Below are 19,168 nucleotides of genomic sequence, written 5' to 3' on the forward strand. Positions count from 1 at the left end.
TGAGAAGTGGCAATTGAAGTTTAATGTAGATAAATGTAAGGTCATGCACTTGGGTAGAGGAAATAACATTTATGATTATGTACTTAATTGTAGAACACTGGGTAAAACAGACACAGAAAAAGACTTGGGTGTATGGGTGGATGGTAAACTTCACTTTAGTGGACAGTGTCAGGCAGCTGCTGCCAGGGCTAATAAAATAATGGGATGTATTAAAAGAGGTATAAGTGTTCATGAAAAAAATATAGTTCTACCTCTGTACAAGTCACTAGTGCGACCGCACGTAGAATACTGTGTACAATTCTGGTCACCGATATATAAGAAGGACATAGCTGAACTGTAGAGGGTGCAAAGAAGAGCGACCAAGATTATTAGAGGAATGGGTGGGCTGCAATACGAAGACAGGTTATTAAACTTGGGGTTATTTAGTCTGGAAAAACGAAGGCTTAGGGGAGATCTAATCACAATGTATAAATATATGAGGGGACAGTACAGAGACCTTTCCAAAGATCTATTTACACCTAGGCCTGCGACTGGAACACGGGGGCATCCGCTACGTCTTGAGGAAAGAAGGTTTAATCATAATCACAGACGAGGATTCTTTACTGTACGAGCAGTGAGACTATGGAACTCTCTGCCGCATGATGTTGTAATGAGTGATTCACTACTAACATTTAAGCAGAGCCTGGACGCCATTCTTGAAAAATTTAATATAACCAGTTATGTATATTAGATTTTATGACAGGGTATTGATCCAGGGAACTAGTCTGATTGCCGGATGTGGAGTCAGGAAGGAAATTTTTTCCCCATTGGAACTTGTTTGTCACATTGGGGTTTTTTGCCTTCCTCTGGATCAACATGTTAGGCTACGGGTTGAACTAGATGGACTTAGAGTCTCCCTTCAACCTTAAAACTATGATACTATGATGATGATATGGTCATATTCTTTATTACTGAGCGTTCAAACATTTACCCTTTTCATTCATGCCATACTACTTTGATATTTACTACTCATTCCTGCTTTACAGCGCTGTAGATCTATCAGTGTGCTGCTGCTTTTTAGTGCTTGCTTTACTGTGGTGGTATGCCTGTTTTGTGTGGCTGGGATACGTTGTTTGTAGTCTTCCGTCTCAATTTACTCTGTATTTGACTACTTTGGTCAGCACATGTGCAGTTCTTCTCTGTCTTCTGTAGTTTCTCACTATATCATTGGACGCATGCTCAGAGCACACTGAGACTCAGCGCTTGATTGCTCAGGGCTTTCTGCCTTGTAGTCTACTTCCTGGACGCCGCAGCATGCCACATGGACACCGGTATCTAATGTTTTTAATTGATTTAGGTATATATACTTGTACTTTCTGACTCTTACTCACCTCATCCTCTCCTGATGAAGCTCACTTGATGAGCGACACGCGTTGGGTATGGGGGGTTCACCAGACTTCTGATTGCTACCTTGCTCACTTAGGCTCTTAACAGTGATGTACTTCTGTTATGGTGGGTTATTTCATTTGTGCAATTATCCAGCTGTGCCATTATATGTGTATGTTTTTGCATCTTTTGAATTAACTCATTGATATGTCCTATGGCTTTTTTGTCCTTTGCTGGTTAATACTTTGCATCATTGTATAGCACCACAGCTAATCATTGTTTTTCTTGTCTGGTGTATTTTGCCTTTTAAATGTTTTTATTGGGGTATGTTTTCAATAAAAGATTTCTGGTTATTTGTATATTGATTGTCATGCATTCTATATTGAGCTGAGTGCCAATGCCTGCTTCTTTTCCTCTCTAGTACCCTTTTTCCTAATTCACACTGTACACTTTTTACAGGAAAAAATTCTGAAATCAGAAATTGTGCTCTTGCTGGTCACAAGCAACTGTAAGGAGTTTTGCATTTCTTGTACAATACTTTTTTAGAATGGAAAATAACTGTTTTAAAAATGCAAAAAAAAAAAGAAATTGACAAAATTCAAGCATTTAATTGTGACTGTACACATTATAAAATGTTTGTGTTGCAAACTATTTTCGCTTTACGCAGTGAAACCTCAAATCCATACATGTCATAGCAATGCAGCATCTTGTTGTAGGTGCTGAATTTTTGGATATCTAATTACCTTGTAGTTCTTCGTGTATATTTTTGGAGGTAAAAAAAAGGTAAAAAGAAGTTTAAAAAAACATACAAGTATAACTGTGCTTGTCTCTTTTTGCACACTTGTTTTATACACCACACCTTTGTTGCAGACTGCTAACAATAATAGATATGAATTCTGCAGAGGATGCAGTCCCAACCCAAAAGGCAGGCTACTATGCAATCTGGAAACAACACTATAAAAATAATACTATAAAAAGTGCTTCTAATGTTACAATATTACCAACCTACAATCACATTTTAAATCTTGGACAAGTGTTTCAAGGAACCTCTGAAGAAGAATATCAACAAAATATTCTAATTATTATTATCTGTTCCACATCTTAACCTAGCTTCACTAAAAATATAATATGTCTTTCTACTTAGTCAAATATTAGTAACAGTTGCTCATACAGCGGGTGAGATAAGCATTGAATATGTCACCAATTTTCTAAGTAAAGATTTCTAAAGGGGCTATTTACATGAATTTGTCACCAGATGTTGGTAACATCCCATCCAATCCACACAGGCAAAGAGATCAAACCATAGATTTCCTTAAATTTGGTGATGTGCCATAATTAGAAATGACAAATCTAGAAAAATATTATACACATAAAGAGAGAGGGGTGCAAAAAGCTATAGAGAGTTAGGGCATCAGCTGAAATCTCTCAGTAATTAGACAGCAATCCTGCCACTTAGTGAAAAATAATATCATCTGGTTTAACTGATAAAAGGTGTCTCCTTACCAAGGTGCTAAAAAAGAAATATCTCATGATGGGTGAAACCTGTGAGTTGTCTCAAGACCTTCACAACCTTATTGTTGCAAAACATACTAATTTAATCGGTAACATGTGGTGTGGGGGATACCCTGCTTCTGCTGTCACGTGACAGGCTCCAGAAGTCATGTGACAGTGGGGGTGTGGACTTTTCTTGCTCATATGACCACTTGTTTTGTCTTTCTTTTGTGGTCATATAATGGTGATGGGAGGGCTCCCCTTGGCCGAGGCTGATGACGCCATGTCCTGGATTGGGCACTGTGCACATATATACAGTACCGTAGAAAATTAACAGTGCTCCTGCTTCTCATCTACCAGGATGATTGGTGGTGGGCTCTGTGCTTACAGGTAAACATTCAAGGAAATTAGTATAATATAATCAGTAACACTGGTATATGTTATGTACAGTTAGGTCCAGAAATATTTGGACAGTGACACAATTTTCGCGAGTTGGGCTCTGCATGCCACCACATTGGATTTGAAATGAAATCTCTACAACAGAATTCAAGTGCAGATTGTAACGTTTAATTTGAAGGTTTGAACAAAAATATCTGATAGAAATTGTAGGAATTGTACACATTTCTTTACAAACACTCCACATTTTAGGAGGTCAAAAGTAATTGGACAAATAAACCAAACCCAAACAAAATATTTTTATTTTCAATATTTTGTTGCGAATCCTTTGGAGGCAATCATTGCCTTAAGTCTGGAACCCATGGACATCACCAAACGCTGGGTTTCCTCCTTCTTAATGCTTTGCCAGGCCTTTACAGCCGCAGCCTTCAGGTCTTGCTTGTTTGTGGGTCTTTCCGTCTTAAGTCTGGATTTGAGCAAGTGAAATGCATGCTCAATTGGGTTAAGATCTGGTGATTGACTTGGCCATTGCAGAATGTTCCACTTTTTTGCACTCATGAACTCCTGGGTAGCTTTGGCTGTATGCTTGGGGTCATTGTCCATCTGTACTATGAAGCGCCGTCCGATCAACTTTGCGGCATTTGGCTGAATCTGGGCTGAAAGTATATCCCGGTACACTTCAGAATTCATCCGGCTACTCTTGTCTGCTGTTATGTCATCAATAAACACAAGTGACCCAGTGCGATTGAAAGCCATGCATGCCCATGCCATCACGTTGCCTCCACCATGTTTTACAGAGGATGTGGTGTGCCTTGGATCATGTGCCGTTCCCTTTCTTCTCCAAACTTTTTCTTCCCATCATTCTGGTACAGGTTGAACTTTGTCTCATCTGTCCATAGAATACTTTTCCAGAACTGAGCTGGCTTCATGAGGTGTTTTTCAGCAAATTTAACTCTGGCCTGTCTATTTTTGGAATTGATGAATGGTTTGCATCTAGATGTGAACCCTTTGTATTTACTTTCATGGAGTCTTCTCTTTACTGTTGACTTAGAGACAGATACACCTACTTCACTGAGAGTGTTCTGGACTTCAGTTGATGTTGTGAATGGGTTCTTCTTCACCAAAGAAAGTATGCGGCGATCATCCACCACTGTTGTCATCCGTGGACGCCCAGGCCTTTTTGAGTTCCCAAGCTCACCAGTCAATTCCTTTTTTCTCAGAATGTACCCGACTGTTGATTTTGCTACTCCAAACATGTCTGCTATCTCTCTGATGTATTTTTTCTTTTTTTTCAGCCTCAGGATGTTCTGCTTCACCTCAATTGAGAGTTCCTTAGACCGCATGTTGTCTGTTCACAGCAACAGCTTCCAAATGCAAAACCACACACCTGTAATCAACCCCAGACCTTCTAACTACTTGATTGATTACAGGTTAACGAGGGAGATGCCTTCAGAGTTAATTGCAGCCCTTAGAGTCCCTTTTCCAATTACTTTTGGTCCCTTGAAAAAGAGGAGGCTATGCATTACAGAGCTATGATTCCTAAACCCTTTCTCCGATTGGATGTGAAAACTCTCATATTGCAGCTGGGAGTGTGCACTTTCAGCCCATATTATATATATAATTGTATTTCTGAACATGTTTTTGTAAACAGCTAAAATAACAAAACTTGTGTCACTGTCCAAATATTTCTGGACCTAACTGTATGTATATCTTTATGACACCTCATTTTTGTATCCCCTTGGTAACACAGATGCCTATGTATGATTGGATGTTCATGTTTATATCCCTCCTGTCGGTGTTCCTAAGATATCCAAGCCAACATGGATACTATGTGATGATTGGAAGAGTAAGACACACATCCATTCTGTGTTTATTTGCTTTATAAGGGTTTGGAGATTCATATTACATTGAATATATGTGATATTTTTGGGATGGTTTATATACCTTTTGTATTGAAAATTGTTTTGGATATTTATATATGAAGTTTTAAATGGGTCATTTATGTTTGGTGGACATGTTGACCTTTTCTGATTGGCTCTATCTTTCTAACCACACTATACCTGCTTGAGGCACCATTTTGTATGCTTGAAAAAGACCTTTTTAGGTTGTAACATTGCACTATGGAAAAAAGGAATATTGGATACTTCAGCTCTTTGGACGCTGTCACCTTTCATTTACCTAGAGAAGAGAAAATAATCATCAGAAGAGCTATCCAAGAGCCAAGTACCACTTGTGATGAACTACTGAAGAACTGGAATCAGCAGGTACAATAGTTTCAAACAACATAACAAGAAAGTCAAAGGCACTTCATATCACACCAAAAACTCCATACCAACAGTGAAGTTTGGAGGTGGAAACATTATGGTGTGCAGCTGTTTTTCTGCATATGGCACTAACAAACTTAATATGATTGAAGGGAGGATGAATGCACAAATGTACCAAAACATTCTTGATAAAAATCTGCAGCCATTCACCAGGATGATGGACATGAAAAAAAAAACGGGTGACTATTCACCAAGAAAATGATAACAAACACACAGCCAAGGAAACTCTCAATTGGTTTTAGAGAAAGAATATAAAGTTGCTGGAATGGCCCAGCCAATTACCATATTTTCAGACTATAAGACGCACTTTTTTCCCCCCAAATGTTGGGGGAAAGTAGGGGGTGCATCTTATAGTCTGAATGTAGGGTATGGCTGTGGGAATGAGGGTGCTGCGGTGGAGCGGGTCATCGGCGGCATGCGCAGGCTGTAGCAGCACCTGCCGTGACCACGTGGGCCCGCTCATTTCAAAGCAATGAATCCTCCTGCCCATCATCTCTCAGCGCTGAAGCCGGCACTGACAGGTGGGTGGGAGGATGTGCGAGGGAGCCGGCCCGCGTGATCGCCCATGGCAACTACAGTCTGGAGTGATCATGTGTGGCTATATTCACTGACCCCCGTGCATCATCATCAGCACGGGGGGCAGTGAATAAGTATGGTATACTCACCGGTCACCTTTCCCTGCAGCATCGTGATGTCTTCCTGTCTGCCGGCCCACTGATGTGTGTAGAGCGGCGAGCACAGCGATTACGTCATTGCCATCACTCACCATACATGTCAGCGGGCAGGCAGACAGGAGGACATCGCAATGCTGCAGGGATCGTGACTGACTCCACACAGGTCAGCGGGGCTGCTGCTGGCACTCACAGGAAGATGAGCGATGCTGCTGGAGTGAGGAAAGGTGAGTATAAATGTTTATTTTTTTCTGTGCCACAGGATACAGGCTATATACCAGGATGTGGGTATATAGCAGGATGGGGGTATTTATCAGGATGGGGTATAAAGCAGGATGGGAGTATAGTATATAGCAGGATGGGGGTATAAACCAGGATGGGGGTATTTAACAGGATAGGGGTATATAGCAGGATGGGATATATAGCAAGATGGGGGTATGTATCAGGATGGGAGTATTTAGCAGGATGGGGGTATTTATCAAGATTGGGGTATTTATCATGACGGGGGTATATAGCAGGATGGGGGTATATAGCAGGATGAGGGCTATATCAGGATGTGGGACATATACACCATGTGCAGAATTATTAGACAAGTTGTATTTTAGAGGATTTTTTTTATTCTTGATCAACAACTATGTTCTCAATCAACCCAAAAGACTCATAAATATCAAAGCTTAATATTTTTGGAAGTTGGAGTTGGTTATTTTTAGATTTGGCTAGCTTAGGAGGATATCTTTTTATGCAGATAACTATTACAGTGCAGAATTATTAGGCAACTTAATAAAAACCAAATATATTCCCATCTCACTTGTCTATTTTCACCAGGTAAAACAATATAACTGCACAAAATTTAGAAATAAACTGTCATGATTCGCTTCCCTATCCACATGGCTAGGGGGCGGAGTCTTCTCTCGGGCCTCACTTCCGACCCTGGATGCCTTAAAAGCTGACAATTCCAGTGAACCAGCGCCGGCTATAAGCTTAGCTCTGCTTTGCCTGTGATTGCTGGTCCTGTGAGTGATATCCTGATCTGTCTGTTCCTGTGCCCCCGTGCCCTTGTCTGTGTTCCGTCCCCTGGTCGTCCCTCCTGTCCTGTGTCCCCCCTCCTATTTCCCCACTCGGTTGCTTCCTCCGGTACTGACCTTAGCCTGACTTTGACTTCGCTTCTGCTTGCTCCTCCGGTCCTGCTTCTGCCCGTACGGTGTTTGACCCAGCCTGTCTGACTATTCCTCACATACCCTGCAGTTCTGCCTCTCAGCTGTGCTGATTAGGCAGTGCATGAGAATGCTGTGCATTTCCTTCCTGGTTCTCATTGCTCTGTGCAGTGTTGTCTGCTGCAGAGCTCTGGCTCCCCCTGGTGGCAGCATTACAGTATAGCCGGCCCCAATAGGCTTTATCTCCCATAGAAGAAAAAAAAAAGTCATTTAATTCTTGGTAGTGGGTAGAGTTGAGCGCGGTTCGCGGTTCGAGGTTCTCCAGTTCGCGGCTCGAGTGATTTTGGGGGCTATTCTAGATCGAACTAGAACTCGAGCTTTTTGCTAAAGCTCGATAGTTCTAGATACGTTCGAGAACGGTTCTAGCAGCAAAAAGACAAGCTAATTCCTAGCTGGCTTTCCGCTGTAATAGTGTAAGTCACTCTGTGACTCACACTATTATGAAATTTCAGTGTATAGTGTGCGGGAACAGCGCATTCAGATCACTGCTGTATGGATAATGACGATCGCCATTTTTTTTTTTTTTTCCTTGTCTTCCTTCCCTAAGCGTGCGCGTGTAGTGGGGCGGGCCAGCATGTCAGCCAATCCCAGACACACACACAGTTAAGTGGACTTTTAGCCAGAGAAGCAACGGCATGTGTGATAGGATGTCCATGTCACATGTCCCTGCATTATAAAACCGGACATTTTCCTCCAGCACGCCATTATCTGCCTTCAGCGTCCTTGGTGTCAGTCATCACTGGCGCAGCTCCTATCGCCGATACTGCTGTGTACGCTCTATACACAGCGCTATACAGAATAGGGATAGCACTTTCAGTCCTTTTAAGGGCTCATACCGGCAGGGTCAGAGCCATAGGTGACAGGTCCGGGAAAACAGAGTTTAGCAGCTACCCAAGATGACAGCTACTGTGTAGCTAAGGTCAGGGATTTCCTCGCTGCATTTCCCCATTAGGAGGGATAGAAAGGCAGGCTTCCTTTCCTCTACCCAGAGACCCACAACCCTGCCACTGTACCCTCCAGCCCTTTGCACACTCAAACTCATTGTTACTAAGCCATTATACTAGCAAACACTGAGTGAACTTAGTGGCATCCTAACCGTGGCTGTTGGACTTCTGTATTGTCCCACTAGTGCAAAGATATTTGCAGCACGTCTGCCTGCACTGCACACTCAAACTCATTGTAACTAAGCCATTATACTAGCAAACACTGAGTGAACTTAGTGGCATCCTAAACGTGGCTATTGGACTTCTGTATAGTCCCAGTAGTGCAAAGATATTTGCAGCACGTCTGAATGCATTGCACACTCAAACTCATTGTTACTAAGCCATTATACTAGCAAACACTGAGTGAACTTAGTGGCATCCTAAACGTGGCTATTGGACTTCTGTATTGTCCCACTAGTGCAAAGATATTTGCAGCACGTCTGCCTGCATTGCACACTCAAACTCATTGTTACTAAGCCATTATACTAGCAAACACTGAGTGAACTTAGTGGCATCCTAAACGTGGCTATTGGACTTCTGTATAGTCCCAGTAGTGCAAAGATATTTGCAGCAGGTCTGCCTGAATTGCACACTCAAACTCATTGTTACTAAGCCATTATACTAGCAAAAACTGCTGCAACTTAGTGGCATACAAAAAATGCCTGTTGTACTCCATTTGTGCCCCACAGGTGCCAAGCTATGTACAGCTCCTCTGCATGACACCCTCCTGCTCTGTTTTTAAAAGCTATAATAATAGCAAAAACTGCTGCAACTTAGTGGCATACAAAAAGTGCCTGTTGTACTCCATTTGTGCCCCACAGGTGCCAAGCTATTTACAGCACCTCTGCATGACACCTTCTGCTTTGTTTTTAAAAGCTATAATAAAAGCAAAAACTGCTGCAACTTAGTGGCATACAAAAAGTGCCTGTTGTACTCCATTTGTGCCCCACAGGTGCCAAGCTATTTACAGAACATCTGCATGACACCCTCCTGCTCTGTTTTTAAAAGCTATAATAATAGCAAAAACTGCTGCAACTTAGTGGCATACAAAAAGTGGCTGTTGGACTTCTGTATTGTCCCACTAGTGCAAAGATATTTGCAGCACCTCTGCCTGCATTGCACACTCAAACTCATTGTTACTTACTAAGACATTATAATACCAAAAATTGAGTAAACTTAGTGGCATACAAGTAGTGGCTGTTGTACTCCATTAGTGCCCCACTGGTGCAAATCTATGTGCAGCACCTCTGCATGACACCCTCCTGCTCTGTTTTTAATAAGCTATAATGATAGCAAAAAATACTGCCATTTAGTGGCTGTTGTATTTCATTATTGTCCCACTAGTGCCAAGCTATTTCTAGCACCTGTGCAGGACACCCTCCTGCTCTGTTTTTATAAGCTATAATGATAGCAAAAACTACTGCCATTTAGTGGCATCATAGAACTGGCTGTTGTATTTCATTATTGTCCCACTGGTGCCAAGCTATTTCTAGCACCTGTGCAGGACACCCTCCTGCTCTGTTTTTAATAAGCTATAATGATAGCAAAAAATACTGCCATTTAGTGGCATCATAGAACTGGCTGTTGTATTTCATTATTGTCCCACTGGTGCCAAGCTATTTCTAGCACCTGTGCAGGACACCCTCCTGCTCTGTTTTTAATAAGCTATAATGATAGCAAAAAATACTGCCATTTAGTGGCATCATAGAACTGGCTGTTGTATTTCATTATTGTCCCACTGGTGCCAAGCTATTTCTAGCACCTGTGCAGGACACCCTCCTGCTCTGTTTTTAATAAGCTATAATGATAGCAAAAAATACTGCCATTTAGTGGCATCATAGAACTGCCTGTTGGACTTCCATTAGTGTCCCACTGGTGCAAATCTATTTGCAGCACCTCTGCATGACACCCTCATGCACATTTTGCTACGCTAATTTTATAGCAAACTCAGGGAATTCATTGCTGCATTTGATAATTCGGAGGGACAGAAAGTGATGCTTCCTTTAGCTTTTCCTTCTGTTCATAGACAGCATCTCCAAGTCCACACCCGAAGAGCAATTTCTCCTCCACGTCTAAGTGTGGAGAGGCAGCTAGTGCGCATGCGTGTGCCGATTTACCCCAGCCGCAGCCTAACTACAGTGTTTCGCCTAGTGAGTATGCTCAGCCTGACTGTGCCATTCCTGAGGCTAAGTCTTCATTTCGGGATACAGCGCATGCTCCCACACTTAGTGCGAAAAGCCTCTTTGCACAGGTACTTGCATTCCGTGCCTGGTCTAAGTCCTGTTTTGTGCCTAGACACCATGCTACAGCCGATAGTCTTTTTTCAGAGACTGTATTTCATGCAACTGAGCATGCTCAGGCACTTACTGCATCAGAGACTATGTCCGGTAATGAACTCTGTGGCCCTGCCCCTGATGTGGGGGGCCCATATAGACCACAGGGCATCAGGTGTCCTGACGATGTGGCTAGGCCACTCCCAAATGGCTTGCAGAGGTCCGCCCCTATGACTTTTCACCTCATTATTGATGGTCAGACGATAACTGGTGAGGTGTTTGTGTCGTGGCAGCCATGAGGTCATTATTGAAGTTTCGGTTCCAAGTAGGACGCTAGTTATGCCACTCATGACGTGTCACTCTGCTTTTGTCTCCAGGAGGTGCATTGTGGTCCACCCTGGTTTTGGGCGGACCAAGGTTATAAAACGGGCTGGAGCCAACAAGGAGGTGCGCAGTCTTCTATTATGCTCCGAAAGAGCACACCTCCATGTGTTGAACCCATTGCGGCTTTAGGCCAGAGGTAGGCAGGGATAGGGCGTCGATGCAGGCCGCCACCACAGTTGGTAACGCAGAACGGTTAAGACCGGCTCCTGTCCTACAAGTCCTGCTTGTGCAGCCCAGTGGCATTAACAGGCCTGCTGCTGCTGATGGGCCTGCTGTCCACAGGTGTGGCCTCAATGCACACGGTCAGCGTACTCAATGGCCCCTGTGATGTTAACAGGGAGTTCCTGGGCTGGTTGGGCGTGTGGACCCTGTGACGTTAACAGGGCTCCCAGTCTCCAGATCCGAGTGGCGTCTAACTCGGTTCAGGCAACTATTAGTTTCATAGCCACACAGATCTGTATCCTCCATCTAACCTTCCAGTTGCCAACCTCTCCTTTTCCGTCTGGGAGCATGGTGGACATTGACTGCTGATGGGGATATATACCTTTCTCTTTCTTTTCTTATTAATTTTCGTTATATAGCGGTAACATAGTATATACCACCTTATCCAAATCTGCCAGTCCCACCGTAACAGATGGTGTTTCTTCATCAAATGTTACTTTTGCTTAACCAACAAACCCACGGACAAAAACTTTTTTCCCCTTTCCAACACACCTGTTCCCCTTTCCACCAGCATCTGTTATTTTTGAACTCATTTGGTATATGACCAAAAGTGCAACTCTGCAGGGACACCATACTCACTGCCATCTCAGCACAGCAGCCAGCCCTCGGTCCCTCAGATGTGGACAAGTAAAAGACCATTTCCTCCTATCCATGACAAAGCGTTGAGATTCACTCTGTGCAGCACTGGTGTTTACTGGAAAAGCAGATCTAAGAATCCGTACCACCTTCTGCAGATACTCCTGTATACGTGCGTCCCTTTCTATGGCAGGAATTATTTCGCCAAATTTTGTCTTGTACCAGGGATCTAACAGTGTGGCAACCCAGTAGTTAGCATTACTTAGAATTCGTACAATCCGAGGGTCATGTTGTAGGTAGTGCAGCAAGAAGGCGCTCATGTGTCTTGTGCATCCAGGAGGACCAAGTCCTTGGTGTGTTGGTGGCTGAGAGGTGAGAATCGTGCCTCCTTCCTCTGCCCTCTCCCCCCAACCTCGCACAACCTAAATGTGAGCAAGCTCTCACTCATCTGCTGAGTCTTCCATGCCCATCGCCAGTTCGTCCTCCATTTCTTCATGGGCTCCTGCACCTTCCTCAACAATTTTTGCAGATACTATGCGCCCTTGTTAATCCCTCTCCCCCACCGTCCCTTGACTCTCGCCTAGGTGCCGCTCACCGTCTGGACCTTGTAGATCTTATTATCCCTTCTGCATATGACTCCTTCTGTACTTCCTCCCCTTCCTCTTTTACCAACACCTGACTCCGAATAATGCATACAGTGTGCTCCATCTTGTAGATGACCAGAATTGTCACGCTGAGAATGGCATCGCCAGTGCTAAAGATCTTCGTCGAATTTTTTTAAACTGTGTAGAAGGGTGTATAGGTCCTTGATCTGACACCACTCCAGCAGCGTGATCTGCACCACCTCTGGTGGATCAAGTTAGCCCAGGGTATACGTCATACCGTATTTCAGCAGGGCTCTGCAGTGCTGCCACAGATGCTACAACATGTGCAGATTCAAATTCCTGTGTGTCGGAACATCGCATTTCAGGCGTTTAACCGCCAGACCCTAAGACTTCAGGAGCGATGAAAGTTGTTGAGCTGCTGGGTGCAAAGGATGAAAGTGAGCACATAGCAGCGTGCCCGTTGCACAAGGCCATGTAGGCCGGGATGGTATTTTAAAAATTGCTGGAGAATCAGATTCAACACGTGAGCCATACAAGGCACGTGTGTCACATTGCCCTGACGAAGGGCCGCAGACAGGTTTGCATCATTGCCGCACACGGCTGTTAAGTCACCAACGTAGTCCACTCAATCAATTTGTACTCCGGTCGCCAGGTGACAACGTGTTCCTTTCGTGCATAGTGCTGATGATGGGAAAGGAGTCGATGCCAGCGGCGCAGGTGGACGCAGGTTACGCTCACCCACTGGGCTGCGTTACCTTGACAGATGCAGAACCACAGGCTGAATGTAGGTGGTGGGTATCTCACAGATGAAGTACCATCATTCAGCTACAACCAATGGGAATACACCGCACCCTTTTTTAGGCCCCTCCTGTCTGCAGACCACTGCCAGACAAAGCTATGAACCTCTTGTTACTGTTACCCCCAGTTCAGTTTTATGATTTTGTGTGCTTGTTACCTGTGACTACTTTTCCTGCTTGCTGTTTATGTACCTCGTTGGCCGATCCGCATTTCACCTCTGCTTGTTTTCTGATTAAGTCCTGGCCATCCCATTCTATTCCTCTTCCTCAATTAATGTTTTGACCCTGCATGACTACTATTCTCTGGAACTGCAGCCTTCCACAGGTATTGATCAACTTGGGCCCTGTGTAATTCCAAATCACTGTATAGGGGTTAAAGGGTTTCAGGGTTCTGGGTGTCCAGCTTGGTGAGTGGCTTCCCTCTAGCCTATCCTTTACAGCCCATCTGAGTGTGTCGATCCAGGCAGGCGTTACACCGTGCCCTGGTCAGAAGGCCATGTAGGCCGGGATAGTGTTTTAAAAATTGCTGGACAACCAGGTTCAACACGTGAGCCATACAAGGCACGTGTGTCACATTGCCCTGAAGAAGGGTCGCAGACTGGTTTGCATCATTGTCGCACCCGACCTTCCCTGGCTGCTGGTTGAGTGGAGACAACCATTGATGAAACTCGGTCTCACTCTCCAGAGCTAACCGTCCACAATTCCTCAGCGGTGTCTCACATTTCCCCTACATTTCAAAGTAAACATTTGACCGCCTGATGGCCTTGAGCTCTGCTGCCAGCATAGTAAGGAGGTGTGTGGGATTCCTTGGGCGCAGTTACAAGGAAGGGTGGCCTGACCACACAGGGTTTGGGCCGAGGTGGAGGACCCACACGAGGTTGAGGAGGCAGAAGCAGTGGAGGAACTTGTACATACAGAGGAAGGATTGACACACAAGTCGTGGGGACGGCAAGACTTGTACAGCAAACCCTTCTCCATCACTCACCATAGTTACCCAGTGCCCAGTCAGCAACATGTAACTCCCCTGTCCATGCTTACTGGTCCAAGTATCTGTGGTGAAATGCACCCTGTCACACACAGAGTTTCTCAAGGAATCGGTGAGGTTGTGTGCAACCTGCTGTGGTAGCGCGGGCATGCATTTCTTGGAGAAGGAGTGACGACTGGCCATCGGCTCTTGGGGCACTGCAATGGGCATAAGGTCTCGAAAATCCTCGGTCTCAAAAGGGTGTAAAGGCAGCCTTTCTGTTGCCAACAAGTTGCAGATGATGAAACTCAACCTCTTAGTCATGTCATGCCCTTCGAAAATCATGTAAAACACAGCGAGGGGACTCCAACCACAGCCTCCCTCGTTTCCACTAATTGGGCCACACACACCCCACTTGACTGGCATCACTTGACCCCCCTTTTCAAAATGAAAAAGATGCTTTGCATGAAGCACTCTCAAAAATACGCGTGCCTTTCACGTCCCCTGGATGACCCAGGGGAAGAAAAGTCCTCTGAGAGCCATGACTTGTTCATCTTGGTTCTTTTTTCAAAAGCGAGGGGACTCCAACCACAGTCTCCCTCGTTTCCACTAATTGGGCCACACACACCCCACTTGACTGGCATCACTTGATCCCCCTTTTCAAAATGAAAAAGATGCTTTGCATGAAGCACTCTCAAAAATACGTGTGCCTTTCACGTCCCCTGGATTACCCAGGGGAAGAAAAGTCCTCTGAGAGCCATGACTTGTTCATCTTGGTTCTTTTACAAACACAGCGAGGGGACTCCAACCACAGTCTCCCTCGTTTCCACTAATTGGGCCCCACACACCCCACTTGACTGGCATCAGTTGACCCCCCTTTTGAAAAAGAAAAAGATGCTTTGCATGAAGCACTCTCAAAAATACGCGTGCCTTTCGCCTCCCCTGGCTGACCCAGAGGAAGAAAAGTCCTCTGAGAGCCATGTCCACATTGTCAGTGGACAGACACGTGTGCTTATCTGCCAGCAGACCCCCAGTAGCACTGAAGACCGGTTCCGAGAGAACGCTGGCTGCAGGACACGACAAGATCCCCAAGACGTACGTGGCAAGCTCAGTCAATTTATCCAGATTGGATGCCTAAAATGAGCAGGGCTCAAGTTGCACAGTAATGGCATCGACGTTTTCTTGCATATACTCATATATCTGTGTGTCCTCCTCTTTTTCCTTGTCCAGCTCTTTTGTTTTTGCATGCGTATATGTCCTTGTCACTTTTTCATGTGTTTGTGTTGTGTTGTGAGTTGTTTGTCACCTTTTGAACACCTTTGAGGGTGTTTTCTAGGGGTTTTTATGTGTTTGTGAATGCCTGCCATTGTTTCCTATGCAGTTCGAGTTCGGTTCGTCGAACGTTCGACGAACCGAACTCGAACGGGATCTCCGTTCGGCGAACCGAACTCGAGCCGAACCACGACCGGTTCGCTCATCTCTAGTAGTGGGATCCAATTTTGCAGGATAACAGACTGTAATGGATCCACTCAGTACTTTGTGCGACCAAGTAGCCAACCTTACGCAGCTGGTGAAGGATTTGGCTGCAGAGCATCGCACCCTGGTAGCTTCACACAACATTCTGCATAGTCAGGTTTCTGTTTCTGCGAGGGCCACCTCCGTGGCAGTTACCTCACAAACCGTAGGACAGCATAGTCCCACTGATGTCCAACTGACCTCCCCCGAACCCACGGTGATGCTCCTTGATAAATTCTCGGGGGAGAAAAACCTATTTTGGACATTTAGGGAGAGTTGCAGGCTTCTTTTCACTCTCCGGCCTCGGTCCTCGGGGAATGAGACCCAGCGGGTGGGGATCATCATGTCGTTACTTAGATGGGGTCCCCAGACCTGGGCTTTTTCCCTACCCCCTTCGGCCCCGGAACGGCATTCGGTTGACCTCTTCTTTGAGTCCCTCGGGGTGATATATGACGAACCAGACCGTGTACGGGTGGCTGAGGACAGGATCATGTGTCTCACTCAAGTTTACCACACTGCTGATCTATATTGTTCTGAGTTTCGGCAGTGGTCCACTGAGGTACGGTGGAATGATTCTGCACTCAGGTGCCAATTCCGGAGAGGTCTTTCGGACTCCCTGAAAGACGCTTTGGCTCTGCACCCTCCTCCCAGCACCTTGGATGATGCGATGATGGAGGCAGTTCGTATGGACCGCAGATTACGGGAAACAAGGGGAACCATGCATGAGATTCCGCCCCCTCTACCTAGGGCACCTTCTTTGCCGGCTATGGAACAGATGGAAGTTGGAGCCATCAGTCCGGATGAGAAGGAGAGGAGAAGACGCCGGGATCTCAAGCTGTGCTTCTATTGTGGACACCATGGACACTGGAGGAAAGACTGCCCGGCTTGCCCCTCGCTAAAGAGTCGTTGGGAAACTTCAAAGTCTGGGTAACGGTCGAGGAGGTTGCCCAGACTATCAGGTACCTTTTCTCTCCTCCAATAAGATACTTCTGAATGTCGACCTCCGGGTCAAGGAGTAGGTCTCGTCTGCTACTGCCTTTGTTGACTGTGCGCCCGCTATGAACTTCATTGACTCTGAGTTGGTCCAAAGGTTAGAGTTAGGGGCAGTGAGGTTAGAAGGACCCATTCAACTCCTGGCAATTGATAAAACACCGCTGCCTCAAAACCTCATTCGGTTTGCTACAGAAAAATTTACTCTGGTGATTGGGTCTCTGCATTCTGAAACTATTTCTTGTTTTGTAATGGCCAATCTCCCTGCTGGATTAGTGTTGGGGTATCCATGGTTAAGGTTACATAATCCTGTTATTGATTGGGAGTGTCGTACCATAGTCAAATGCAGCCCTGCTTGTCATAAAAGGTGTTTACAATCTGTACCTGTGTTCTCCGTAAGTCCTGAGGGTCTTCCGGAATACCTGAGGGACTACGGAGACGTATTCTCGGAAACAGAGGCCCAGGTTTTGCCACCTCATCGCCCATATGACTGTGCCATCGATTTACTTCCCAATACCAAATTGCCCAAGGCCCGTTTATATCACCTCTTGGGTCCAGAAAGGGCTGCTATGAAATCATACATATCTGATAGTATACGTAAAGGGAATATCCATCCTTCTTCTTCCCCTGTGGCTGCTGGGATCTTTTTTGTAAAGAAGAAGGACGGAGGATTAAGGCCATGTCTCGATTTCCGAGAATTAAACAAAATTACTGTGAAAAACACGTATCCACTTCCACTCATCCCTGATCTCTACAACCAACTCTCTGAAGCCCGGTGGTTTACCAAACTAGATCTCAGGGGGGCCTATAATCTTATCCGTATTAGAGAAGGGGATGAGTGGAAAACAGCCTTTCTGACGTCAGAGGGGTTATTCAAGAATTTGGTGATGCCTTTTGGTCTAACAAATGCCCCTGCGGTGTTTCAAAATTTCATCAACGATATCTTCTCTGATTTTCTTGGTCGTTTTGTGGTCATCTATCTCGATGACATTTTGATTTATTCTGCCAATAGAGATACGCATATTATGCATGTTCGCCCAGTATTACAGAGATTACGTGATAACCATCTGTTTGCCAAGCTTGAAAAATGTGTTTTCTCTGTTCAGGAAATAGCCTTTCTTGGGTTACTCCTTTCTCGTGATGGGTTTAAATGGACCCAGGAAAGGTGCAGGCTAACGTGGATTGGGTGCAACCCAGAGATATCAAGGCGCTACAACGCTTTTTGGGTTTCGCAAATTATTATTGAAGGTTCATTAAGGGGTTTTCTCAAATTGCCAAGCCATTGACTGACCTTACACGGAAAGGGGCGGATCTGCAGAACTGGTCGCAAACGGCTGTCCAGGCCTTTCTTGAGTTAAAGGACCAGTTCATGTCCGCCCCAGTCCTGGTACAGCCTGACCTCGAGGCGCCGTTTGTTGTTGAGGTGGACGCCTCAGAGGTGGGGGTGTGAGCTGTTCTCTCTCAGGGCCCTGCTACTCTGACTAATCTGCGACCATGTGCGTTCTTCTCCAAGAAATTCACTCCAGCTGAGAGGAACTATGATGTGGGTAACCGTGAATTATTGGCGGTAAAGTTGGCATTCGAAGAATGGAGGCATTTTTTGGAGGGTGCTGTTCACCGTATTACTGTCATCACTGATCATAAAAACCTCGCGTATATCGAGCCCACCAAGAGATTGACGCCTCGACAAGCGAGGTGGGCTCTTTTCTTTTCTAGATTTCATTTTCGTATTACTTTTCGGCCGGGGTCTAAAAACGTGAGGGTAGATACACTGTCTCGTAGTTTGGTCCCGATGTCACCTCCAGAGCCTCCTTCCTCCATTCTTCCACGAGGGGTGGTGGTCGCTGCCTTGTCATCAGAGTTAGAGGCTGAGGTCAGGGAGGCCCAGTCCTCAGCGCCATCTTCCGCCCCAGACACTAAACTGTTTGTCCCTTTGCACCTCCGGTTACGGGTACTTCAAGAGTTCCATGAGTCCGTACTTAGTGGCCATCCTGGAGTTACCGCCTCTTGCAGGGCTGTTGCTCGACTGTTTTGGTGGCCATCTCTTAAGTCAGATGTTGCTCGGTTTGTGTCTGACTGTGCTACATGTGCCCGTGCTAAGGTATGTCGTAACCGGCCGGCCGGGGAACTGGTTCCATTACCTGTTCCTGAAAGACCATTGACCCACTTGTCCATGGATTTCATTACGGACCTCCCTGTCTCAAATGGTATGACTGTGATCTGGGTGGTGGTGGATCGTTTTAGTAAACAGGCACATTTTGTTCCCCTCTCCGGTCTACCTACTGCTGCGGCCCTTGCCAACCACTTTATTGACCAGGTGGTTCGGTTACATGGGTTGCCCCTGAATATTGTGTCTGACAGGGGGGTACAATTCATTTCTCGGTTTTGGAGGGCCTTG

The sequence above is a fragment of the Anomaloglossus baeobatrachus genome, chromosome 7, assembly GCF_048569485.1.
Source record: "Anomaloglossus baeobatrachus isolate aAnoBae1 chromosome 7, aAnoBae1.hap1, whole genome shotgun sequence".
In the NCBI taxonomy this organism is placed as follows: domain Eukaryota; kingdom Metazoa; phylum Chordata; class Amphibia; order Anura; family Aromobatidae; genus Anomaloglossus; species Anomaloglossus baeobatrachus.